General features: G+C 48.5%; 1 long non-coding RNA gene across 1 annotated transcript; it reads left to right on the top strand.

Annotated features, from left to right (window-relative positions):
• The first annotated feature begins 1,484 nt into the window (after positions 1-1,484).
• On the top strand, positions 1,485-24,704 carry LOC123643352. The gene is made up of 3 exons (XR_006736766.1): positions 1,485-1,505; positions 20,896-20,990; positions 24,532-24,704. It is a non-coding gene; the product is annotated as an uncharacterized LOC123643352 (long non-coding RNA).
• Positions 24,705-27,156: the final 2,452 nt, after the last annotated feature.

Genomic DNA, 27,156 nt, shown 5'->3' with positions numbered 1-27,156 from the left:
TCTGGGGCTACCGCTCTCTCGACCCCTTCTTCAGGGCCCCGCTGCCGGCTGCCGGCTGCTCACACAGCCCAGGTTACAGCGCCCCCCACGGCGGCACCCGTCTCTGCCTCAGGCAGGGGTCAGGGAGCTCTGCCAGGTGTGGGAGGTGGGGAGAAGCCCCCCACCCCCACTCTGCATCCATCTTGTGTCATCTCCCTGAGTCTCTGAAAATACTGCACGGACACCCTCCCTCCCCTCACCTCTGTCCCTTGTGTGAAGCTTCCCCCTTAAAGGCCTTTACTGGGGGGCCTCTCTGGCTGGACTTACCACCAGTTTAGGACAACCAAACTGAGGGGTGGCTGCCATTTAGCACGCAGGGGCTTACTGTATTCCAGGGACTTTGATGCTCTTTCTCTCTCTCAATCTTTACAATAGCCCTCGAAATGCTATTATTACACCCAATTTTCAGATAAGAAAACAGAGGCTCAGAGATATTAAATAGCTTGCTCCGATCACAGTGATGGCAGGTCGCAGGTCTGGGTTTGACTCAGGCTGCCCGTGCATTCAGCAGGTCCTTACCGAGCACCTGCTGCCGTCTGTCCCGTGCCCCGGCCGCCACTCGCCACTGGCCGCCTCTCTCACTGCTGAGGACCCAAAGCCTCAGAGCAGAGGCGGGGGACGGGGGTGGGTGCCAAGCCCACGGGGGGTGGGGTACTCCCTGCTCTGTCCCCTCACTAGGTGGGGCTGCTCAGCTGGCTGTCGCAGGCCAGTGCCCGGTCAGTGGTCAGTCCCCACCCCAAGTGTTCTCTCTAAGCCACGGCATTCTCGAAGGCAGGATGGCTCCTGCCCTGCCAGGGAGCACTCAAGAGCGGCCAGGAAGCCACCCAGAGGGGTTTCTGCATCACGCTGGGATGCCAGGGGGGGATGCAGCCCGAGGGGACTCAGAGATCCCATCTCTCATCTGCATTTTGATTTCTCAGAAGTTGCTGCTGTGGAAGTTTCCAGAAGGTGGGTAGCCCAGAAAGACACAGGAGGACGGACCCCAAGGCTGGCTTCTATGAATAGAGTTAATCCCGGAACTGTGGGATTCATTTTTAGGTTTTTATCCCCACAAATTTAACTTTGAAATATTGTAAGCCTGCAGAAAAGTTGACAGAATAGTACAACAAACATCTGTTTCTACCTCACCTAGAGCTGCTGCTAACTTGTTAACATTCGGCCATCTCTGCTTAGTCTCTTTCTCACAGTGTGCGCATGTGTGTGTGTGTGCATGAGTGTGAACCATTTGAAAATCGGTTGCAGATGTCATGTCACTTCCTCCTGAAAACTTCAGCAGCATCTCCTAAACACAAGGGCATTCTCTGACGCCAGCATGGTGCCATTCTTGGTGGTCTTACTCTTCAAGAAAAGAACGGAAGGGAAGATGTACTTGGCTTAAGGACTTGCAGAAGCCCCAGTGAGGCCGGGCTGCCAGGAGTGAAGACATGAGGAGGCGGCTTGGAGGAGTCATCCCTTCTTCACTTGCGGTGAGAGGAATTTTAGGCCTAAATTGCATTCTTATCATGACTTTATCTTGACTTTGCTACGTTTTCAGGTGATTCATGTGGGGAGAAATGATTTCTTCTGGATGTAGAAGATTATCTCTCAGGGATTCCAATTCTTCCCTGTGAACTAGCAAGAAACTTAGTAATTTGCCCGTTGCTCTTTCATCGTCTTGCTTCGTGCCAGTCTGTGACATGGACAAACACGCAGGACGCCTGGCTATTCCCTGACCGGCACTCAGTTACATCTTGCTGGTCATCAGAGACATGCAAACTGAGACACCCAGGAGGTGGCTGTGTGCACTCACTGATGTGCGAGCATCTCACAGAGGGCACGCCTGGCCCTTCAGCGGTGACAGTGATGGCAGGCCGGTGACAGCAGGCCGGAGCATGCCCACGGTGCACAGCAGTGTGTGCTTACGCAGCACTAGCTTTGAGAGCAATTCCAAGGTGTGTAATGGGACATACAAAACTAAACACTGCAAGTGGGGAGCTGCAGCTCTCCCTGTCACACCCCCAACAACAAAAAGTTTATGAAGTAATGCATACTAAAGAAGAAAAATCACAATATGTTCATTTTTAAAGCTATTTTCTTTCTTTCTTTCTTTCTTTTTTTTTGAGAGTCTCGCTCTGTTGTCCCAGCTAGTGTGCCGTGGTGTCAGCCTAGCTCACAGCAACCTCAAACTGCTGGGCTCAAGTGATCCTCCTGCCTCAGCCTCCCGAGTAGCTGAGACTACAGGCATGTGCCACCATGCCTGCCTAATTTTTTTTTTCTATATATATTTTTAGCTGTCCAAATCATTTCTTTCTATTTTTAGTAGAGACAGGATCTCATTCTTGCTCAGGCTGGTCTCGAACTCCTGACCTCCAGTGATCCTCCTGCCTCGGCCTCCCAAAGTGCTAGGATTACAGGCGTGAGCCACCTCGCCTGGCCCCCTCTTTTCTTCCTGTTTAATTTTTTTTTAAATTGCTCTCCCATTCTTATATTTTGTATAGGTATTTCTTTCTTGTTATATCTTTTCCCTGAGGGATGTGGTGGTGTTTCTGAAAATGGAACATCCCAGGTTCTGAAAACTTTTTCTTATTTTAAAAAGTTTTCAACCAAATTGTTGGGAAGTGATTTAATGTCAGTGCTGGCATTTCCCCAGTGCCATTCCTCATGTCACAATCAAAATGATGAGCTAATCTCTCCTATGAAAGTGACAGATGAGCCAGTTCTACCCTAGGGGAGTCAGTTAATGCTTTAGGGTGGAAGCAACAAATGCTACAGTTTGGTTCCCTTTCTCGTATTTTTCACAAGTCAAACACCCCACAGCATTGACGTGGCAGTCGTGGCCGACACCTTTCAGGTCACCTGCCCAGCCCATTTCCCTTGGCGATGGCCATGCTTTTAATGCAAGAACGAAGCCATGACCTCAAGGAGGATGCTCAGATTCTCTCTCACAGCCATGGGAACTGGGACGGAGATGTTACCTGGGCAGCCTTGGCAGCTGTTTGGGCAGACGCCTGTGAACTTGGCACCTGCATGGCCACTTGCCACCATGGGCACAGGGAGGCCAGAAACTTAGCTCCGCCTTCCAGGAGCCTTGAGGCCTGGATGGGGTGCTCAGGGTAGCCTCTGGGAACACAAAGTCGGAGGCTCCGCCTGCTCCCATCTGCAGGATGACCTTCTACCTGGGGTCGTCTCTTCTACTCCTTACGGCTTCTTTCCTGTGGAAGAACTGCAGCCAGTGCCAGTCAGGCTGATTCTGAAATGTGATTCCCGGCCTTTGATGTTACCTATCTAGAACCTGTGAATGCGCTCCCCACTGCCCTCAGAATAAATTCTGAACTCCCTGACTTGGAGGACTGTCAGCAATCTGACCTGTTTCTTTGCCTTCATTTCTTTTTCTTTCTGTTTTTTTTTTTTTTTTTTTTTGAGGGACAGGGTCTCCGTCTGTTGCCCAGGCTGTAGTGCAGTGGCGCAATCATAGCTCATGATGCAGGTAGTATCATTCCTGTGTTGTTTATATGCAAGAATTGTGCCTCCCAGCCACTCCCTAGAGCACTGTGCTCGTTCCCCTGCTCACCGGGACAGGCACCTGCCTGGCTGGAGGCACAGGGCCCATGCCAGTGTTCTTTGAAACGTACGTCCCTGACTTGGCACCCTGATACAAAGCGATTTTCTCACCTACCTTAGTAACAAGCATGTGGGTTTGGAGTTTGAATGCCCAGGTGTGGACCCCAACTCTGACAAGTGAGGGCAGGAACACTTCAGCATCTGCACCTCAGATTTTCATCCTGTAGGATGAGGGCGATCACGTAACCACTCTCACAGGGTTGCCGTGGGGGTCTGCGGTCGTTCAGAGACACACGACGGGTGTCAGGTACTCAGTAGATGCTACCAACGACTAAAGGCAGTAACTAGAAAGATTTTCTAACTTTGCCTTAAACAACGTATTTTTGAATAGGCATCAAAATCGGTGATGTGACTCTGGAAATAAGAAACCGCTGGAAAGTCATGGGGTTCAACAGAGGGGGAGTGAGGAGGCTCAGGCTAGCACCCGCTGCACCACCATGAGCAGCGCAGACACGTCCGCCACTCCGGGCTCCGTTTAGTCACCTGCAACAGGAGGGTTTTGTTAGAAATTAAAATGCCTGAAGATCCATGTCGCAATCTCAGCTCTCCGCAGAGGATGAAGGAGAACAGATGACACGCAGTCTACCACTGCTATCAATTGATATAAACATTTGAAAAGTGATATGAAAATATACGTCAAGAGTGAAAAAAATAACCACCCTTTGTCTAGTAATCCCAGGATGCTGGAAGTATGAAGGAAACAGTCAAAATTCTGGTGGGTGCGGGGAAGGTGGTACCATCACCAGCCTACGGTACAGGAAATGGCGGATCATCAGTGCGTCCCTTCTACGGAACAGTATGCGGTCACTGAAACATAATTAATGGGCCATCTTGGTGGAATTCCTGCCTAAGGTGTTCAAGTTGAATCTAATCATGAGGACACAACCAAATACATCCAGAATGTGGGACTTTCTATAAAATAACTGGCTTAGACATTTCAAAAAAGACCAGTGTCATGAAAAACAAAAAAGGCAGAGGCTGTTCTAGATTAAATAAGATTCTATATGAAAAAACACCTACAAGACATTTTTTGGAAGACTAGGGAATTTTAAAGATAGATGGTATATTATATATTGTGGAATTACTGTTAATTTTTCCAGGTGTGATAGCAGTATTGTGATGATGTTGGAAAACATTCTTATTTCTAAGAGATGCACCCTGAAGTATTCAGGAAAACCATTATGATGGCAAACTGCGTGTGTGTGTGTGTGTGTGTGTGTGGACAGGGAGGGAGATGACACTAGTGTGTAGGATGGTAACAGTGGGTGAGTCCAGGTGAGTGGCATCTGCATGTTCAGCACGCTGTCACTTCAACTGCTCTATAGACTTGAACATTTTCAAAACCCAAAGGTGGGGGCTGGGCGTGGTGGTGCACCCCTGTACCCCCAGTGCTTTGGGAGGCTGAGGCAGGAGGATCGCTTGAGTGCAGGCGTTTAGGCTGCAGTGAGCTCTGACTGTGCCACTGCACTCCAGCCTGGACGATAGAGTGAGACTCTGTCTCTAAAAAACAAACAAACAAAACCCCAAAGTTGGGAAAAAACAATTATGACTATATAGCAATACGTAAAAATTTTTATAAAGTAATATCCAACAAAAGATATTGGAGGTAGAAGAATTTTTTAAAAAAGGAAAATGGGCAAAGGGTGTGAATAAGCCATTCGTAAGGGCTGATGAGGTGCCCAGCCGTACTGAGACGAGGCAGGTATGAAAACACCGACCGTTCTGCCCGCGTGACTGAGCGTATGAATACTCCAAAGCTGGCAGTTCCGCTCTGAGCGTAGCCCGGAAAGCAGTGTTTCTGAAACTCAGCGCCTGACGGGGTGAAGGGGTGGTGGACAGGGCTAGGGAGGTGTGGGTGTCAGCAGGACGTGGGGGGATGCCTGATGGCCTTGACTGGCTTTTCCTTCTGTCACCCTCTCACGGGACAGTCCATGGGGTCCCTGGCAAAGCTGCCTCCGCCTGGTACAGCCTCTCCAGGACCAGCACATGGAGCGTCACAGCCATCTGTGGACCCTCCACGGCCAGAGCCCGTGGCTATAACCCCTCAGGTAGCTGGGACCCTACGGTCCACAGAGAACACTGGAGAATGTTCCACTCGGAACCAAGCCAGGCCTCAGTGGAGGTGGGAGGAGGAGCAAGTGCCGTGAAATTTGCCTCCAAACCTTGCTCATATTGTGACACCACAGGTTCTGAGAAGGGATTTCACATGCCCTCCGGGCCCCCACCCCCCAGGGACACAGACAGGCTGCTGGAGGTGAGGACCCGGCGTTCTGGCCACCCGGCCCCGGCCAGTTGCCCTGAGGAAGGACGGAATCAATGTATTCTTACCCCCTGACCCCTGCGAAGGTCGGGAGCTCCCCGGTGGAGAACTGGGGGCTGTGGGCACTGGCCGCGGCCCGTCCTCTCTCGGCTCACGTTCCCTTCTGTCACCCTGAAGGCCACTTCCTGCCCGCCGGGGCCACAGGACACTCCCGACTCTCAGGCTCTACTAAGGGTTTCAGCTTCTCTAATTTTACCTCTAAAAACGAAGGGAGAAGAAGTAAATGGAATGTTCAGTCTTCACATTTCAAGCATGTGCTGTCCCCCTATGAGCAAGAAAATCAAATTCCTCCTGCGTGGAGTGTTTGATGACACAGAAGTCCTTCAGGACACGGCTGTTCAGAGAGCTGCTCTGAGGGCCACCCGAACTCGTCTGCAATGTGGGGCCGGGTGCTGGGCCCTGGGGCCCCGGCCTTGTTGGGCTGACTGAGCTGCTCAGGCTTGTTGACACAGGCCCATGGGTTGCCTGGGGCTTGGCTGATTTGGGCTGGAAGGCCTGAGCTGGGTGGCTCTGTTGACTTTTGCTGGGTTCCCTTTGGTGTCAGCTGACGTCAGCTGGGCTCTGTGGCAGCTCCTGTAGGGCAGCTCTGCTGGTGTCGGCCTGGCTGGCGCACATGTCTTGGGGTTAGCTGGGGGTTGGCCCATCTTGGCTGGGCTGGGCCAGATGACTCTGCTGGTCTCAGCTGGGCTTGCTCATGTGACTTGGGGGCAGCTGCAGTTTGGTTAATGTGGGCTGGGTGCAGCCAGTGCCCAGACCTGCTGTATGTGTCTCTTTTCCTCCTCCTGCAACAGCAGGACAGCCCAGTCATGGCCTCCCATGGCCATGGACAAGGCATAAAGGAGCAGTTCAGGCCGGGCATGGTGGCTCACGCCTGTAATCCTAGCACTCTGGGAGGCCGAGGTGGGAGGATTGCTCAAGGTCAGGAGTTCGAGACCAGCCTGAGCAAGAGCGAGACTCCGTCTCTACTAAAAATAGAAAGAAATTATCTGGACAACTAAAAATATATAGAAAAAATTAGCCGGGCATGGTGGTGCATGCCTGTAGTCCCAGCTACTCGGGAGGCTGAGGCAGGAGGATCACTTGAGCCCAGGAGTTTGAGGTTGCTGTGAGCTAGGCTGATGCCATGGAACTCTAGCCCAGGCAACAGAGCAAGACTCTTGTCTCCAAAAAAAAAAAAAAAAAAAAAAAAGGAGCAGTTCACCAGTCTGCATTTTCCACAGTTCCCCTGGCTCCTGCAAAGGGACTGGGTCCATAGAGTTTCAAGGAGGTGGCTTGGACTGGGGGTCGGCTGTGGACTAGCCCAGGTATGCTTGGGGACAGGTCTGTGTCTGACCCACCCCTCAAAAGGTATCTGGTGTGAATTTACAAAGGACACAGCCCCTGGGGCCTTCCCTGGGCAGTGGAGCCAAGGGCGGGCTCCCCTTGCCTCCTCGCGGGAGCCGTGTGCAGACGGCGGCGCAGGGCGGGCGGCGGCCCGGCCAGGGCTCGGCAGTAGGCTCGCGCTCGGGAGACGTGTGAGCACGGGGCAAAGCCCACACCGGCTTCCGGAGCCGGAAAGGCTCAGCTGACCCAGGATGTCCAGAAAAGGGGCGTGAGGAGAGTGACTCTCAGGGCCAGCGGCGGCTGGGGGAGGGGGTGGGGGTGGCGGGCAACGGTGTTAGTGGCAGCACTTTGTGGAGCATTGAGAAGATGTCTTTTCCATGTCAAAGAACTGGAGTGTGTGTGGGTGTTCGTGGTTAACCTGGGGGTGCTGAGCGCTGCCCCTCCTTAAAGGAAACTGGCGTAGGAGCTCTGGAAAGGAGGTTGGGCCCGAGCGTCCTTGCGGAGAGGGTGGGGAGAGGGCAGGGCGTGGCTGGGCAGACGTCTGCAGTGGGGATGCGCATGGGGTCCAGGACAAATGCCTCCAGGCAGCCCATGCAGACCCCATTTAGGACCCCAGCTTGAGTGGAAGCTTCTAGGGCCTCGCCCCAGCCAAGAGGGCTGTGTGCTGCAACAGTGGGGGCCTTGATGGGGGACAGGTCAGGCCCTTGGGGTCAGGACCCTCTCCAGGTTGCCGCCTGCACGTTCAGTGACTTCTGAAAGGGTCTCTGAGCTTCCGTGTGCCCCCTTGAAGCTGTCCCGGTCGGCCCCTTGCGGTCGCAGGCTGTGGCTGTGAGGGAGGCGAGCCTGGTTTCTCACCTCCGGACGGGAGTGCAGCCCTCCCTCCACCCAGGGGGAGACGCGCACTCCAGCTGCTCCGGAAATAAGGACAAGAAACCTGGGCACAGCCAGCCAAGCAACCAGGTGCCACTAAATGGCCAGAAATTCATTCAAACTAACTGGGCATCGATCTTGGCAAAGATTCCACACCTCAGAGGAGAGAGGGGGCCTTGGCGGCGTCCTGTCTGTGGAGTCTCAGGGCTCCCTGTGCCTGGGGGCGCCTGGCCCCACGTGCTCTATCCTCACAGCCTTCCAGGTGCTCTGACCGTCCCTTGGTGGTCCCCTGTCCAGGATGAGAGGCAAAAGCGCCACCTTGATAAGCTCCTGGGAGAACAGGAGAGCCGTGGGCGTCGGGGTGGCATATCCCAGGGCCCCTCTGCGGGGCACGGGCCTGTGTCTCCTGACTGCTCTTCTCCGGCGAGGTCACCTGTGCCCTGGAGGTGGGGTTCTTTCCTGGCTTCTTTTTCCAAGGACGCAGGGACGCAGAGCAGCAGGCTGTCCCCTTCCCTTGCGGCTGGGCCCTGACTTCTCTGGAAACACACTGCCGTCCGCGTTTGCCCTTCGCGTGTGCCTGGCAGATCAGCAGGGCTGTCAGCAGCAGCCTGTCCTGCGCCCTGTCTCGCTGGGCCCACCGCGAGGAAGCGGGGCGGAGGACTGACTCACCGCCCACGCCTGCGAGCAGCGGGGCCCGCTTAGATGCGCCAGGTGACGCTGAGGCGTGACCCCAGCGCCACAGAGAGCCCTGAGCATGCTGGGCCAGCGCCGTGGGGGAGCAAGTCTCTCTTTGTGGTCTCAGGGGCTCACTGCATGTTTAAAAATTATAGAAGACCCTAAAGAGCTGTCGCTTATTTGGATTATATGTATAGATATTTAGCATGTTAGAAATTAAAACAAAATTAAAAAATTTTTCCTTTCATTGAGTACTTTTATTCTCTGGACCTCGGTATCCGCAGCTGCTTCAAAGGGCGTCCTCTGCTCTGCCCCGGGAAGCGGCCAGTGTCACACGCCCTTGCAGGCCTCGCCCGCCGCGGGCTGGTCGCAGGGGAGAAAGCTTAGTTAAGGATGTCTCGCCCAGGTGAAATGACTGCTTGCCCCTGGCTTCAAGGAAAAACCCCTGATTAAGAGAGGAGAGAGTTAATACAAATAACTCTCTCCCTCTTTGGTTTTTCTGGCAGCGTGCCAGCAGCGGAACATCCCGCCACCTCGGTGGACGGCAGTGTGGAGCCCCCAGCCCTTTCCGCTCTTCAGAGCTGCTTCTGCGCCTCCACCTCTAGCCCTTAAAACAATCCCCCAATTCCCCAGAGTCACTGGGGTCGCCAACAGTGCAGGCGGCCCAAGCAGGGGAATTTGAGCACTATCTGTCCTCAGTCTCACAACGTAGCCCTGCCGCTACTGTCTGTGGGCTGTGCCCCTGTGTTAGTCGGGTTCTGCAAAGAAGCAGACCAGCAGCACAGGTAGCTAGATGGATGGATAGATAGACAGATGGATGATAGGTAGAGACAGATAAGCCTCTGTACCTCCATTCGCCTCTCTGCAGCTGTCTGTCTGTAGCTGCCTCTGTATCTATCACCTGTCCGTCGAGAAATCTGTCATGAGGAATTGCTGATGACATCACAGAAGCTGACTGCTCCCATGAGCTCCGTCTGCAAGCCAGAGACCCGGCAAGGCCAGTGGTGTTACCGAGTCTGAGTTCAAAGGCCTGAGCCCCGGGAACGGATGGTGTGAGTCCCAGAGCAAGGGCAGGAGAGGAGGAGACGAGATGTCCCAGCTCAAGCAGTGAGGCAGCAAAAGAGGGGTGATTTCCTCCTCCTTCTGCCTTTTGTTCTATCCAGGACCTCCAGAATTGGATGACGCCCACCCACACTGGGGAGGGGAATCTACTTTACTGAACCCCCTGATCGAAATGCTAATCTCATCCACAAACACCCTCACAGACACGCAGGAAACGATGGCTAACCTGGGCACCCTGTGGCCCAGTCAAGTTGACAAATAAAATTATTTACTAACCATCACAGCCCCCACCTGGGCCCGACCCCCGGCTGTGTCTAGTCACGGTTGGGGGTGCAACCCTCAGCACCACGGTTGGCACAAGGTTGGCACCCAATGCGCAGCCCGCGAGTGGGCGAGTGAATGTGTCTGTGGTGCTTCAAGACATCTTCGAGGCCTCAGCTCAACCTCTTGCTTGACAGATGTAGGTTTGCATCAGAGCCGCAGCTCTTAGGACCCCTTTCCAGTCTTCAGAATGATTGAGGACTCCAAGGAGCTTTGGGTATGTGGGTTACATCTATTGACATTTTTCTTGTTTGAAACTGAGAAAGTTTAAAATCTTCATTAATTCATTTAAGGGAAAAAAGCATTGCATGTAAACATAAAGCACATATTTTTTAACAAAAAATAACTATAGGTTTCAAAGATAAATCTAGTGAGAAGAGTGGCATTGTTTTCCATTTCTGTAAACTTCTTTTAATATATGGCTTCACAGAGGGCAGCTGGAATCTCATCTCTGCCTCCAAATTCAACATATTGTGATCTGTATCATTTTGACTGAAGTGTATGAAGAAATTTGTAGCTGGAATAGGGAGGTGCATTTTCTTTCATAGGCTTTTCATGTAGTTGTAGATCTGGTTCTCTGTTCTGGCACCAAAACATGACAAGTAGTAGATTGTTAAAGGCTCATTTCAATGAGAATCTGCAACCATTTATCCACCACAGTTTGTCCTTAAACTGTTGGTCTGACTTGCACTTTGAGCAGCTCCTTTGTCCATGCTTGATTTTGCAACGTCACCCACGGGTGGTCGGGAAGATGCTGGTTTATCGATGTTGACACATAGCACACACATCACAGAGTCATGCGATGCTGCCAACCCCATCAGAACAGCCTTCGACTACTCAGGGGCCATCAAGCTCCGGACGGCAGATACACATCTTGCAAAATTCTAATTTTTGCTCGAATTCTCAAATTTTATCATTGGCAGAAAATCCTATATTTTCCCCTGAAATGAGAGTCTGACTTTGCTCTTTTGCAAAGAAGTATCTATCAAATACCCAAGTCTGAATAACCATCGTCTGTGTCAGTCATTCTTTCAGGTACAATGGGATTTTACTCTTTCAAGTAAAACTAATATTTCACAGGAAAAGAAATGTCCAGATGCCCAGATTGGTTTGCAGCTCCAGCAATTCCACAGGTGATTTCCCCAAGACACCGTCACACAACAGAAATGCTCCATGCCAGCTTCCCATTTTGTCACTCAGGATGTAAAAGAGAACATAACCCAAGGGTTGAAATTTAATACAATTAATTATTATTTTTTATTGCTTCCTCAAGGACAATCTTATGAGAAAATGGCACTTAAAAAACCCCACAAGCATGCATGGTGAAGAATCACACCTGGTGTCCTGCCTGGGCGGAGCAGTTTCCCCAGCACTGTTTGTGCACCACCTGTGCACATGCCAGTCGAACAAAAGAGGCAAATGACATTTCGCTGTTTTTACAGAACTCATTTGACCTCACGAACTCCCATAAGGGTCTTGAGGATTTCCAGGCTGCCCGGATGATACTGTGACACATTCATCTGAAAGCAAGTCAAAGCCAGGGTGACTGGTGTGTCCTTTCAGTGTCTTCCCAGAATGGCTCCCAAGTCCCTGTGTGGACACCCCGCAGAAGTTCAGTAACCACCTGCTGGCTGGATGGCTGGTGTCTCTGCCATGCGAGCTTAGGCAGCAGAGTCCAGATAAAGGCACTTGTCATTGGGAAGTTAACGCTAAGAGCTCGGGGTCAGCCCCTGGAGACTGGCTGGGACAGTGGCCAGGCGTCGGTATTTTTTAATATTTAAAACATTTAAAAATCCTGCTACAAGGGAACTGCCTGGCGTGAACTAACTGCAGGGCTGTTGGGCCAAGAGCAGAAAGGTGACCTAAACTACAAGGGGTGGAATCCACAGGCATCTGTCCCTTTCCCTGGCTGCTGCTTGAAACAGTAGAGATGGACGTGTTGACCTTGGACCTGCCCGGGCTACATTGCCGTTGCTCACGCAGCCTCTGGTGCTCTTCTGCAGAGTGGGCTAGGAAGGGCAAGGGGAGAGATGGGCTCCAGGAGCTCGGGAGGGGACGGGGGACTCTGGTGCATCAGGGTGCTGTGGGCATCACGGGGGAACAAGCTCCTGAACCAGGAAGGGGTGGGCCACCGGGGCAGGCACCTTTGCTCTGTTACAGAGTTCCAGAGTCACACTGCAGCCCTCTGGCCCTCCACTGGGGTCTGCTTGCCCTTCTGGCTCTGAGAGAGGTCTCCTTGGCCTTACAAGTCACCACTCCTCCCTCAAAGGGGGCAAAGGAATTCCAGGTGTGTGCCCTTGGCCTACCCTGGGCCAAGTTGACCCCACCCCTCCAGCCCTGGGCACGTTCTGTCCAGGGCCAGTGCTCAAGGCTGGGGCCCGCAGCTATGGCCGTCCTTCCGTCCGTCCGTGAGCCTCTCTCCAGGTGTGCTTCTGTGCCTGCGAAGAGGCGGAAGGGCCGAGGGGAATGAGGCCGCCCCGGCTCCTGGCCGGATTTTCGATTTCCATGTTTGTAAGTAACCTCAGCCTTCCAGAGAGTGACCCCTGGGCTGCTTGTCTAAAAAGCTCCCCAGGTGATTCTAATGTGTGGCTAGGTGAAGAACCTGGTTTTGTTTATTTGCTTTTTGGTCTGTTTATTTATTCCTTTTTTTTTTTTTTTTTTTTTTAATTTGGAGACAGTCTTGCTCTGTTGCCCAGGCTAGAGTGCAATGGCATCGTCACAGCTCACGGCAACCTCAGACTCCTGGGTGTTAGGCCTGCTCAAAGTGGGAATCTGGAAAGTACATACAGGATGGGACGCGGTTAATGGAAAACTCCGACAGTGATCATCAGGCCTGGGAGAGCACAGCCGCAGGAGTCGGGACAGTCCCGAGGTTGTAAGTCTAACCCCGTCCACAGATGGAAGCCGTTACTGTTCTGTTCGCCCTCCCCAAACTTCCATCCAACCGCCTATAAACCCACCACTCCCCCCTTCCTAGGGGTGTGTTAGGCACATAGCCTTTGCCAGACCCCTAGGGAGACACAGGAATGGAATGCAAGAGGGGAACTTACTTTCCTTATCCCTCCTGATAAGGATGAAGCTTATCCGTCCCTATTTCTGCAGGATGAGACCAACGCAGGGGTCCCAGAAACTGGCTGTTTGAAAATAATTTATTACAGCAGCTGTTCTGGCCCAGTTGCTCACTCCCCCGTGGAAAAGCCCTCTGCAAAGCCCAAGGCTCTCCCCTCCCTCACGTGGACGCTTTTTTCGGCCTCCACCCATCTGCACCCAGATGCTCAAATAAACAGCATTTTGCTACATGTGAAGCTTTGTGTGTCTTCCTCTCAGCTCTGGACCTAACACTGGACTCAAGCAATCCTCCCGCCTCAGTCTCCCCAGTAGCTGGGACTACAGGCACACAACACCACACCTGGCTAATTTTTTCTATTTTTAGTAGATACAGGGTCTCACTTTCGCTCAGGCTGGTCTTGAACTCCTGACCTCAAGTGATCCTCCTGCCTCAGCCTCCTAGAGTATAGGCATGAGCCACCACACCCAGCCTTGTTTATTTACTCTTTAATTCTGACTGTTCAGTAGGAGAACCAGAAATGATATTTTGAGAGCCTTCCCCACAGGTAGTTATGAAAATTTTTAAAAAACAGTATGTTTCTACATAGCCCACATATATAGATTATTAAGAGAGAACTGGATTTGAAGTTTGGAAAATACTTTCATTGATTATGTTAATCTTTCTATGATCTGTCAATGGAAAGGAAGCCAAACTCTGTAAAATAATTTTAAAGAGATTTATTATGAGCCAAATTTGAGGACCATGACCCGGATCCACACCCAAGAAGCCTTGAACAAGTGGACTTGCTGAGGTTGGGTTCCAGTTTGGTTTTATACATTCATGGAGGCAGGAGTTACACGTAAAGTCATAAATCAATACATGGAAGGCATACATTGGTTTGGCCCAAAAAGATGGGACATCTCCAAGTGGGAGCTTACAGGCTATAGGTGGGTTTAAAGACTCTTTGATTTGTAATTAGTTAAAGAAATGAAGCTTTCTCTAAAGGCTTGGAGTGTTTTATTACGTTAAAGTAAGGAAGTCTGTTGATCAGAGACAAGTTACTGGATATATGCCCAGGCTCAAGTGATCTGTTAAGTAACTGATGACCCGCAGGTGTGGTTTAAGTTTTGCCTTGCGTAGCTGAGGCCTGTTAATGAGATACAAATGACATCTCCAGGAGGGGATGGGGGCATGATGAGGCGTGTCTGACCTCCCTTCTCATGGCCAATAACTCAGCTTCAGGGTATTTCTGGGGTCCCTTTGGCCAAGACGGGGTCCATTCAGTCAGCGGGGGGTGGGGGATTGGGGGGGAGTTTGAGATTTTATTTTAGTTCACAGATCAATTCTAAAGAGGTATTCAAAATCTTGAAGATTAAGTTCCTCATGGGTTCCTTATGGGTTTGTAAGAAAAGTGCATTATTTTATAATGTTGTGGGCTGTAAAGAAAATGTTTTTGTGTTGCTACAGGCTCTCTGAACAAATTCTGCTGAAACTTGGAATCCTAGGTGTCTTGGTCCAGGCTGCCATAACAAAATACCACAGACTGGGTAGCTTAAACAACAGGAATTTATTCTCAAAGCTCTGGAGGCTGGGAAGTCCAAGGTCAAGTTGCCAGCAGCTTCACTGTCTGGCCAGGGCTCTCTTCCTGGCGTGTAGACAGCTGCCTTCTCACTATGTCGGCACACGGCACAGACAGCAAGCAGGCTGTCTGGTGTCTCATACTGCAAGGGTACTGTTTCCATCACGAGGGCCTCACCCTCACCACCTCATCTAACCCTAATCGTGTCCCAATGTCCCATCTCTTAGTACCACCACACTGGGGTCTAGGGCTTTCACATATGGATTGCAGGGGACACAAACATGCAGTTCATAACACTGGGCTAAGAGCAAGCCTTAACAGTTAACGTACAATTGTAAGGACAGTGGAGGACTCTAGGGAGGTTTACTTAACTCTGGAGTTCCTCTGGAGTTAGTGTTTACATTTCAAGGGGAAACTGACCCTAGGTTATTTGGCCCCCTGGAGAAATGCATTTACATTCCAAAGAATAGAGTTAGAGTCTGAGATTCTTGCCACACAGTCTCCAAAGAGCAAGTGTGTTCTCCCTCCTTTCAGGAGAGGGGCCCCACTGCGTCTCCTGGATGTAACTGGCCACAGTCCGTTGGGCTCCAGTTCTCCGTTTGGGAGAGTCTCCATCTGGCTCTCATTGCAACACCCCTGGGTACGGACCAGAGCGGGGAGGGGCCGCAGGCTTATGGGTTACTGTAAGGCCACTGACGAGAAATCTGTCTGAGATCCAGAATGCCTCATGTGCACATGCAGGGTAAAATTAATAAAGATAAACATTAAAACCCAAAAGTGTTAAGTGGGGGAAAAAAAAAACAGGAAAAAAGTTAGGGAATGACTGTTTACAACTAGGCAAAAAACCCAAAAAACCTGTTAGTAGAAGAAAAAGTAAAAAAGAAATGGATCAAATCATTAATACGATGGCATTTGAATGGTGGCAAAATTGGTGATTTTAATTTTTCTCTCCTTCCAGAATGTTTTTAAGGAGCATATATTAATTTGACAATGGAAAAAGTTAGAAAGAAAATATCTTTTGCATGAAGATCATAATAGAGCGTATCCTGTGTTAGTCATCTATTGTGGCATAACAAATTAACCCAAAATTAAAAATGACACACCTTTCTTATCTCACAGTTTCTGTGGTCAGGAGTCCGCACCAAGCTGAGCTTCCACCGAGGGCCTCCAGGGTCCCACCCCCTTAGCAGCACAGTATTCCAAATTGAACTTGCAAAATAAATTCATATTAAACTCATCTAATGTATTTGAGTACCTTGTTGCTCTTCCTGTTTTTTCTATTTTGGGCTTTCATGTAAGATTTCTCCAGTTTTCCACGTTGACTGTGCTGTCCCTGTCTTCTCCAGGCCTCTGACCCCTCACCACACAGCCTGAGGGAGTCCATCTTTGCGCACATGTCCCGAGCACGGGGGAGCGTGTAGCAGCCCTTGGTCTTCTTGGCAGCATTTCTGTGTCTTTGTAATCAGTCACAGTAGTGACTGGGCCAGGGGTTATGGAATTTCTTGGCACAGGGTGGGGGTACTATTGCTTGTACTTTCTAGTAAAACAAAAGAATGAGAATGAAAGAGAAAGCGTGTTATTTGGAAATAAGAGCACTAAATCCGTAGAGGCTGCTCCCTTCGCTGGGGCCCCGCTGACAGCCGGGCTCTCCAGGGACCAAGGCTGTCTGACCTCCGCCTGTAGGAGAAGCCCAGGAACTCCTCCAGGCTCCCAATGAGGCCCCGGGACTCCCAGCTCCCGGCTCCCACCATTGGCTCCCAGTCTTTCTGGAAGACCCTGGACCAGCCATCAGAGCTGTGTTCAGAAAGGCTGCCTTGTCCCAGGCTCCCACCGAGGCACAGGGTCCCAGGCCCTCTGCAGGACAATGAGTGTCAAGTGTGGTCAGGCATTCCAGGGTGAGACCTGAGCAGTGGAGGAGGACCCTGCAGACTGAGGGCAGGCAGGGCCTGGCCACACCCATATTTGGGGATTCTGCACAGGCGTTTGGAACCCAGAGGGCCGCGTGTGCACAGATGTGCATAACAGAAACTTGACTTGAGCCCACCCTAGCCACAGTCTTGAAACTCCACTGCTTACACTCAGGATCAGAAATCCTGCACCAGTGGGCTCTTGGTTCTTAATCATGAATAAAACGTTTAAGACTATTTATAATAAAAATAGCAAAGGTCCAGGGCCTGAGAATGGGATGTAGCCACACCTGACCCTGGCTGCTTGCAGCAGAGCAGGGTTTGTTTGCAGAGCATTGCAGGGTGCAGGGGTGAGTAGGAACCAAGCACGGGCCACGGGCCTGAGTACACCCAGGCCCTGCCCCAGAGGCCATCTGGAGAGGACTGGTTCACTGGCACCATTGCCAGATGACACCCACTCCCACCCTCCCTGGATCCCCAGCTGCTCCACTGGGATGGATGACCTCACCAGTTTCATGACTTTGGCAGAAACACGCAGTCATCAAGCCTGAGTCATGTGACCTCCCCTGGCTACTAGGGCGTGAGGAGAAGAGCGCCTGGTCTCCACCAGCCACAGAGTGGGAGGCAAAACCTGGCTCTCACCAAGTAAGACAAGACTCCCACCAGACAGACAGGAAGAGAGCTCCCTTGTCTGGGTGACCTCCAAATATCAAACGTCCATTACAGTGGCCAAGAAATTGTGGTATCTTAACTGTGGGTAACCTTCATGCATTGTACCCAGCAAGCAACATCTCATCATCCACTCCCCTCTCCCACCTCTCTAAGTCTCCAGTGTCTGTCATTCCACTGTCTATGTCCGTGTGCACATGTTGCTTTGCTCGCACTTACAAGTGAGAACATGTGGTATTTGTCTTTCTGTGTCTGAGTTGTTTCACTTAGGATAATGGCCTCCTAACGTAGGCTAAGTCCCATCCATGTTGCTGCAAAAGACACGCTTTCACTCTTTTTTTATGGCTGAATAGTATTCCATTATGTATATATACCACATTTTCTTTATCCAGTCCTCTGTTGACAGACATTTAGGTTGATTCCATATCTTTGCTATTGTGAATAGTGTTGAGATAAACATATGAGTGAAGGTATTTGTTTTACATATTGATTTCTTTTCCTTTGGGTAGATACCCAGTAGTGAGACTGCTGGATTGTATGGTAGTTCTATATTTAGTTCTTTGAGAAATCCCCATACTGTTTTCCATAGAAATTACACTAATTTACCTTCCCACCAACAGTGTATAAGAGTTTCCTTTTCTCTGCGTCCTTGCCAACATCTGTTATTTTTGTCTTTTTAATAATAGCCATCCTGATTGGTGTAAGATGATATCTCACTGTGATTTTAATTTGCATTTCTCTGATAATTAGTGATGTTGAACATTTTTCTATATGCTTGTTAACCATTTGTTTGTCTTCTTTTAAAAAATTTCTATTCATGCTCTTAGCTCACGTTTTTTTTTTGAGACAGAGTCTCACTCTGTTGCTCGGGCTAAAGTGCTGTGGCATCAGCCTAGGTCACAGCACCTCAAACTCCTGGGCTCAAGGGATCCTTCTGCCTCAGCCTCCTGAGTAGCTGGGACTACAGGCATGCGCCACTATGCCTGGCTAATTTTTTCTATATATTTTTAGTTGTCCAGATAATTTCTTTCTATTTTTAGTAGAGATGGGGTCTTGCTCTTGCTCAGGCTGGTCTCGAACTCCTGAGATCAAATGATTCTCCCGCCTCGGCCTCCCAGAGTGCTAGGATTACAGGTGTGAGCCACTGCGCCTGGCCTCTTAGCTCACTTTTTAATGGGATTATTTTGCTGCTGTTGTTCAGTCATTTGAGTTCCTTGTAAATTTTGGATATTAGTCCCCTGTCAGCTGTATAGTTTACAAATATAGTCTCCAGAAAACCCATTTATAATAACAAAATCCAACACTCTTCATGATTTAAACAAACAAACAAAAAAAAAAACAGTCAACAAAGGAGGAGTAGAAGGGAAATTCCTGAACCTAATAAAGAGCATCTACAAAAACAAAACAAAGCCCACAAGCTAACATCATATTTACTAATGACAGACTGGATGAATTCCTCTATGATCAGGAACAAGACAAGGGTGTTTGCTCTCACTATTTCTATTTAACATTGTACTAGAATGCAATTAGGCAAGCAAAGGAAATCAAGGGAATTCAGATTGGAAAGGAAGAAGTAAAACAATCTCATTTCACAGATGACATGACCTTGTAGATAAAAAATCCTAATGAAGCCACAAAAAATTATTAGAGTTAATAAATGAGTTCAGAAAGGTCACAGCATATAAGATCAAAAATAAAAATCAGTTGTATTTCTATGTTAGTAATGAATAATATGAAAATGAAATTAAGAAAACAATTGCATTTATAATAGCATAAAGAAGAAAAAAATGCCTGGAATAAATTTAACAAAAGAAGTATAAGACTTGCATGCTAAAAATGACAAAACATTGTTGAAAGAAATTAAGCAAAACTTAAATGAAATGACATCCCATGTTCATGGATCAGAAGACTTAATATTGCTAAGATGGTAATACTTCAAATAGTTCTACAGATTCAACATCATCCTTGTCAGAATCTGAGCAGGCTTCTTTGTGGAAATTAACAAGCTGATCCTAAAATTTATATGGAAGCCCAAGGGACCCAGAGTAGCCTAAACTATCTTTAAAAGAAGAACAAAGCCAGACAACTCATACTTCCAGATTTCAAAACTTACCTCAAAGCTACAGTAATCAAGACAGTATGGTCCTAGCATAAGGATAGACATATAGATCAATGGAATAGATGAAAATATGGAAATAAACCCTCACATTTACAATAAACTGACTATCAACAAATTTGCTTAAAGAATTCAATGGGGAAAAACAGTCCTTTCAACGAATGGTGCTGGGACAACTACATGCAAAAGAAAGAAATGGGACCCCTACTTCACATCGTATACAAAAATCAAATGGTTTAAAGACTTAATGTAAGAGCTAGAGCTATAAACATTTTAGGGTAAAACATAGGAGTGACCTTGGATTTGGCAAAGATTGCTTAGATATGATATCAAAAGCACAAGGAACAAAATAAAAAGTAGATAAGTTGAACCTCATCATAATTAAACCCTTCTATGCTTCAAGGGCACCATCAAGAAAGTGAAAAGCCAACCCACAGAATGGGAGAAAATATTTGCAAGTCTAATAAGGGACTTGTATCTAGAATAAAGAACTCTTACAACTCAATGATAAAAAGACAAATAACCCAATTAAAAAATCTGTATAGACGTTTTTCAAAAAAAGGTATATAAATGGCCAAAAAATACATGAAAAAATACTGAATATCAGGAAAATGCAAATATAAATCACAATGAGATACCACTTTGCCCACTAGGATGGTGGAACTAAAAAAGACAGTTAATAACAAGTGTTGAAGATGATGTGGAGAAATTGAAACCCTCTTACATTGTTGGTGAAAGTGTGAAATGGGGTAGCCACTTTGGAACAGTCTGGAAATTCCTCAACAAGGTAAAGATAAAGTTATTTTACCTAGCAATTTAACACATAGGCATGTGTCCAAAAGAAATGAAAGTATATGCAAAGACAAAAATTTTTACATGAATATTCATAGCAGCATTATTTATAACAGCCCAAAGGTAAAAACAACTCAAGCATCCATCAACTGATGAATGGATAAACAAGATGTGGTATTTTCATACAATGGAATATTATTCAGCCATAAAAATGTACTGGTTCATACAACATGCATGAACCTTGAAAATGTTATGCTAAGTAAAAGAAGCCAGCCACGAAAGACCACGTTATGTGATTCCATTTCTATGAAATGTCCAGAATAGTCAAATCTATAGAGACAAAAAAAGAGCTGGGGTTGCAGGGGACGGGGCAATTGGGAGGTGATGTCTTAAGGGGGACAAGGTTTCTTTTTAGAGTGGTGAAAATGTTCTAAAACTGACCGTGGTGATGGTTGCATAATTGTGTGAATATACTAAAAAACATTGAATTTTACACTTTAAATGGTTGAATTGTATGGCATGGGAACTATATATTAATAAAGTTATTAAATAAAACATATGAATATTTTTTAGGAGAAAAATCGAAACTCTAGGAAACCCTGGCCCTATTGATGTACATTCCAGCAGACACATCTGAGAGTCTTTGCAGAGTCCACACTGGGACAGAGGTGAGTCCAGAAGCCCAGGCAAAGTTAGCACAACCAGGGTAAACTTGCTAGTGTTGTGCAGCCTGTGGGGATAGGGGTCTTCCCAAGCTGTCAGGATACCTCACCCTGTCTCTTGGGATTAAAAAGGCATGTCAGCTGGGCACACTTCTCACTGGGGCACTCTCAAAAGAGGCTTCCTGGAGCCCCTGGGCTTTAATTCCCAGCTGCAATAAGAGCGGGGCTCACTTGCTAAGCTCAGGAACCAAGCAGGGCAGCACAGCTGAGAGGCCGGCTCGTCTTTCCCCCAGGACGTGCAGCGGCAGGGATCCTGAGCCCTTCCTGAGCCGTGGCATGGGGCTAAGAATAGCAGGAGTACAGTACGTGAGCCTCTGAAGATCTTCCCGTGAGTCATGAGCATGCACAGCCTTTCCTGGAATAGAGCCTCAGTGTGCAGCATGCTCTGCGGTGACTCTGGTCTCTCCCTACGAGATTCAGCCTCAAATTCCCTCTCTGGGCGACTTCCTTTCCTTTCCTTTCCCCTTCCCTTTCCCTTTCTTTTCCTTTTTCCTTCTCATGCTCCCTCTCTTCCTTCCTTTTTTCCTTCCTTCCTTCCTTCCTTCCTTCCTTCCTTCCTTCCTTCCTTCCTTCTTTCTTTCTTTCTTTTTTTTTTTTGAGGTGGGGTCTCGCTCTGTAGCCCAGGCAGGAGTGCAGTGGTGCAATCATAGCTCACTGCAGCCTTGATCTCCTGGGCGCAAGTGATCCTGCTGCGGCCTCCTGAGTAGCTGGGACTACAGATATGAGCCACCACACCTGGCTCATTAAAAATTTTTTGTAGAGATGTGGCCTCACTGTGTTGCCCAGGCTAGTCTTGAACTCCTGGCCTCAAGGCATCCTCCTGGCCTGGCCTCTCACAGTGTTGAGATTACAGGCGTCAGCCACTGTGCCCAGCCTGATTGAATTTCTTGAATGGCTAAACCCGAACTTGGCTGATGGCCAGATCAGTGGTCTCTGAGAAGTAGGTCTGTTGGGCTGTGAGGAAGGGCTCTGGCCCCAGCATTCATTTCCTTCTCAGCCTGTTTATTCAATTTTTGGATAAACTGATGTACACATGAGTATTAGTTACAGCTCTGGTTGCAAGCTACAGAAACCCAGACCACACTTGGGTGGCAGCCAGGGCGGTGGGACCAGGGGCTCAGTGCCACCAGGGCGTGTCTCCTCTATATTCTCTGCTTCTCTCTGAATGTTGCCTTTGTCCTTTTCCATGGCACTCTGTCTTTCTCACACAGAGACGGGCACGGCTCTAGACACTTCAGGTCTTCTTCCTCCTGTGCTCCACTCCCAATGGGCTTCCTCCCGGCCACCAGCTCAGAAAATCCCTGGGAAGGGCTCTGATGGGCCCACCTGGGCCAGGTGCTCCCTCTGAGCCAATTACTGAGAGGCGCTCAGAGCCCCTGGCTGAGGGGCGGGCACATCCTCTGAAGAAACAGGTGTCTTTTTGGAGGCATGAGAGACACTGGGCAGAGAGGGAGAGACCTGGGCGGAGAGAGAGAGAAGCTGCGCAGAGAGAGAGAGAGAGAGAGAGAGAGAGAGAGAGAGAAGCTGGGGAGGGAGAGAGAGAGGAGCCAGGCGGGGAGAGAGAGAGAAGCTGGGGAGGGAGAGAGAGAGAAGCCGGGCGGGGAGAGAGAGAGAAGCTGCGCAGAGAGAGAGAGAGAGAGAGAGAGAGAGAGAGAGAGAGAGAGAAGCTGCGCAGAGAGAGAGGAGCCGGGCGGAGCAGCCATGCCATCTGTACCTGGGGCTTACGGATTCTTGGTCCTCAGGGTGTGCAACTCCTGGGAGAGCAGAGGACGACGTTTGCTACCTGGGCCTGTCGGCACCTGCTTCCCCGTAACAACAGCCCGGGTTTCCTCTGGGGACCAACCTGCCCGCAGCCTGTGTTCAGGTGGGACCCGCCCGGCCCAGGGGAACACACGACCCAGAGGGTCAGTCAGCATGGTCTGTTCCCTGTGACCTCGGCGGTAGCTCCTGGGACACTGTGAGCACCTTGGGGCAGGGGCTGCCTGTCGCTCAGCCCTGGGTGCCCCCTAGCAGCGGCACCAGACCTGGACTCCCCGACAGACACCTCAGGGCCCCTCCCCAGGGCACTGAATCAGCACGTCTGGGCTGGGCCCAGGCACCTGAATTGTTAACAAGCTCCTTAGCGAATGTGGAGGATTAGGTCTGGGAATTGTTGCCCCACCACGTTTGTATACAGTGGGCACTTTACAGTTGCTGGCGTAATGGCAAAGGCTGGAGTCAGCCTTCTAGGTGTGCCCACACCAGCTGTCTTTGAGTTGTCCCAGCACATAGAGCTGCTGGGATCCTCTCTGTGTGTTTTGAGGTGGTCCTGCCATTTTGGTGAGATGGCGCTTGCTGACGGGAACAAGACCTCCTGATTCCAGGGGCTGGCAGAACCCCCGAGGGTTGGGACACTTGAGACGACAGCCGGCTTGAAATGGGCTTGTCCAATTAGTTCCAATCAGGCCACCTCAGGATGACTCAGAATGTCAGGGCCTTCTAAAATTAATCACAGCCACATCTAAACTCAGTGCCTCGAATAAAGTCCCAGCCTCTCCCCACCCAGCAGGGCTTGGGAACTTGGGGGCTGGGCCCGGTCCATCCTGCCTTTCAGCCCCTCAGACAGCTGTCTGAATTTAGACTTGCTTACGGGCACTTCTCCTTCTGCTTTTCTGTTTTTTTTTTTTTTATTCTCTCCCTTCTAACTGCAAGCAAAGGCTATTTATATGACCAGGGGTTTCATTTCTCAAAAGGAGGATGACAGGAGGTGGATATTTTAGTACCATGTCCTTAGCTCTTATTAATGGAAGTTGGGCACAACTTTAATCCAAAATATTCAGGGCTCCTTTTTTATTCCTAAGATGGGTTTTTATGTTGTTCTGATTAAAAAGTTGAATATCATCATTGTAAAAAACTCAGATAATGCAGAAAGTTCTACAGAAGAAAGCAATAAACACTTGGCACGTCCATGCATTTCCTCCCAATGCTTTTTGACAAACCCCTAAAATCCCATAGATTTTAAAAAATAAAATGTATAATTTACATATATGGAAATAAATGGTAATTCCAAGAAAGTCCTTGGCTTCTTTCTGCCAAGAATTCTCCTGGAGGGAAGAAATGAGATATTTGGAGTTTCTACATCAATATTGCTTTTAAACTCTCTTTCTCTCTGAGTCTGATGGTTAGATTATACATTTAAACCTTCTGGAACGCAATTTGGATTTATGTATTTAAAAAAATCAAACCTGCCCTTTGATGCAGCAAATACAATTATAGGAATTTATCCTGGAGTAGTTTCCCAAACTGTGTCGATTCCTGGTGCGTTTAGCATTTCAGAAGTTTTTTCACTGCCTTCCTGAGGCCAAAAAAGCACCTAAGAGTTCAATTTATTAAGTGCTTAGGTCCAAACAAGTATTTTTGTCCTAATGACTTGGTTGTTATTTGAAAAAATAATACACATAATTTGAAAGAATTTTTTTTAAATTGCATGCTTATGTAACATGGACAGCGACACCGGCCAGTAGAAGGCAATGGAGCAACGCTCAGTACTCTGAGGGACGGTGACTCGAGTCCTGGAAGACCACTCATCAAAGGCCTGTGTCTGGTGCGTGTCCACATTGCAGGCACCTCCCCAGTGTTTGGCTCACAGTAGATGCTCGTAAGTCTGTACTGAATAAATGAATGAATGAACAAATGGATGAACGAATGAATTTTTAGGGCTGTCACGCTTCCCAGTTTTTCTTGTGAGTCCTTAGAGAAGAGGTCGTTGATCCCTGCAGCCCCAGCCTTAGGAAGTTCCCTCTGTGCCGAAAGCCAGGAGGGCCCCGAGGCAGACAGCCCAGGGTGTGCCTATGACCATGAGGGGACAGGGAAACAAATGGCCCTTTGCTTTCAAAGCCTGGTTTGGGAGAGAGTATGATTCAACAGTCAAGGGGCCACAGACACGACTTCAGATTCTCCCTCTCTGTCTCAGTTAAATCATCTGCAGAACAGCGAGAATGAAATGTGTTGAACAGCATCCTGGCGCACAGTTAGCGTTCCATAAATACTAGCTATTAATGTTAGTGGTTAATCTCTTAGAACGACTTTCTGTCTCTAAAATGCAAATGACATGGCACTCTCAGTGGGAACGGGAGCCAGGGCCTGTGGTCTGTGAGGGGCCCTGGGCCCCCGTGCTTCCTGTTCACTTTCTCTCCGCCCTCCTGTTTCCCACACCAACCGGGAACAGGAAGCGAAAGTGGTAACAGTAGGAAAAGAAAAGGGTCTTTCCCTTAGATCAGGGATGTCTCCTGATGCGTGGCTCCCTGGTGAACCTGGCCTGAGCTTAGACTTGTGCTCTTCGGGAGCAGCCAGTAGGCCATTCCGTGTGTTTCTGTGTAGAATTCCGGGCCAGTGAGGCTCGAGACAGAACTAGCTCTCGTAAGGACTCTTCCCCATTCCCGAGCACGGGGGTCTGACTGACTCCCTCCACCACCCCAGGCTGCTCCCTCCTGGAATTCCACCAGCCCCCATGTGCTCTGTGCTCCTCAGTGGTAAGAGGATTATTGGAGGGGCAGAGGGATGGTGGCTGAGAAAAGCTGGTGATCCACGACTGCTCTTAGCCTGGAGCTGGCTCGGTTTTGTAACATCCCCTTGGCACTAGGCTCAGATGAGCTCATTCCTTTAGGAGCTGTTTGAGGTGGACCAGGGGTTCCTATCTTTTCTTCCTCTTTCATACTAGTTGGGACTCCTGGGAGATAAAGTGGCAACTCATTGTCCTCAGCATCACATAGCAGGTAGTGACTTAGCACCTGCAAGGAACCAGAAGCCACACTAGGCTTTCGTGTACCTTATTTCATTTAACAATAACAAATACAGTGTGCAATATATGTCACATAACTCATTTTGCAGATGAGGACACAGGGATGCAAAGAGGTAAAAATTTGTCCAAGATCATGCAAGTGGTAAAGCTAATATCAACCACAGTCTGAGTGGAAGATTAGCATTATGGGATATGAGCATATTAATTGAAGGGTTGATTTGCAAATGTGGAAAATTAGAAATCAGCCTTGATTTCCAACAATAGGGTGTTGATTAAATAGTGTGTCATGCAGCCACACAATGGGGTATAGTACAATGATTAAGACTGATGTTGTAGTGTTTGCTGACATGGGCATATTTCCACAATATGCTTTTTTAAAAAAGATAGATATGTGTTTATTAATAACATGGGTACAAGGGAGCCAGGAGTGTTGGGTCATGCCTGTAATCCTAGCATGTTGGGAGGCCCAGGCGGAAGGATTGCTTGAGGCCAGGAGTTTGAGACCAGCCTGAGTAAGAGCGAGACCCCATTTCTACAAAAAATAGAAAAATTAGCTGGGTGTGGGGGCATGTGCCTATAGTCCTAGCTACTCAGGAGGCTGGGGCAGGAGGATCCCTTGAGCCCAGGAGTTTGCAGTTGCAGTGAGCTATGATGACACCCCTGCACTCTAGCTGGGATGACAGAGTGAGACTCTGTCTTTAAAAAAAAAAAAAAATAATAATAATATAGGTACAGGGACTCAAGTCACAGTGGGGATATATTCTAAATTAACATGATGAATTTCCTAACCCATGTAGTTTTTATCTATAGAAAATATCTAGTTCTGATTCTGCTTGTAATACTCAATAATCTCATTTTATATGTCATTTATTTCCTTTTTATGAAAGTTCAGGTGACATATTTTCATTAATGTAGTTGAAATTCATAAACTTTCTGTGTGATTCATTTAATCAAGAAATACATGTTGCAGAGGATAGATTTTCTATCTATGACAATGAAACAAAATATTTGCATTAAAATATTAATATATATATTGTCCAGTATATCTTAAAGAGAAATAGTATACATAATGTGGTTCCACTTTTGTAAGATAAAACTGTTTTAAGACCTTAAAAATATTGTCAGGAGAAAAAATATATGTATGCATAGAAAAATGTCTGAAGGATAAATGCCAAAATATTAATCTTAGACCTCTGCAAGGTGGGATTATGGGTGATTTTTATTCCTTTCTTCATTGTTCGCCTGTATTTTCCAAGTTTTCAACAACATCCATGTATTATTTTATTTTATTTTTTTTTTGAGACAGAGTCTCACTTTGTTGCCCGGGCTAGA

The sequence above is a fragment of the Lemur catta genome, chromosome 8, assembly GCF_020740605.2.
Source record: "Lemur catta isolate mLemCat1 chromosome 8, mLemCat1.pri, whole genome shotgun sequence".
NCBI classification, from domain to species: Eukaryota; Metazoa; Chordata; class Mammalia; order Primates; family Lemuridae; genus Lemur; species Lemur catta.
This window is presented reverse-complemented; position numbering and strand designations above follow the sequence as displayed.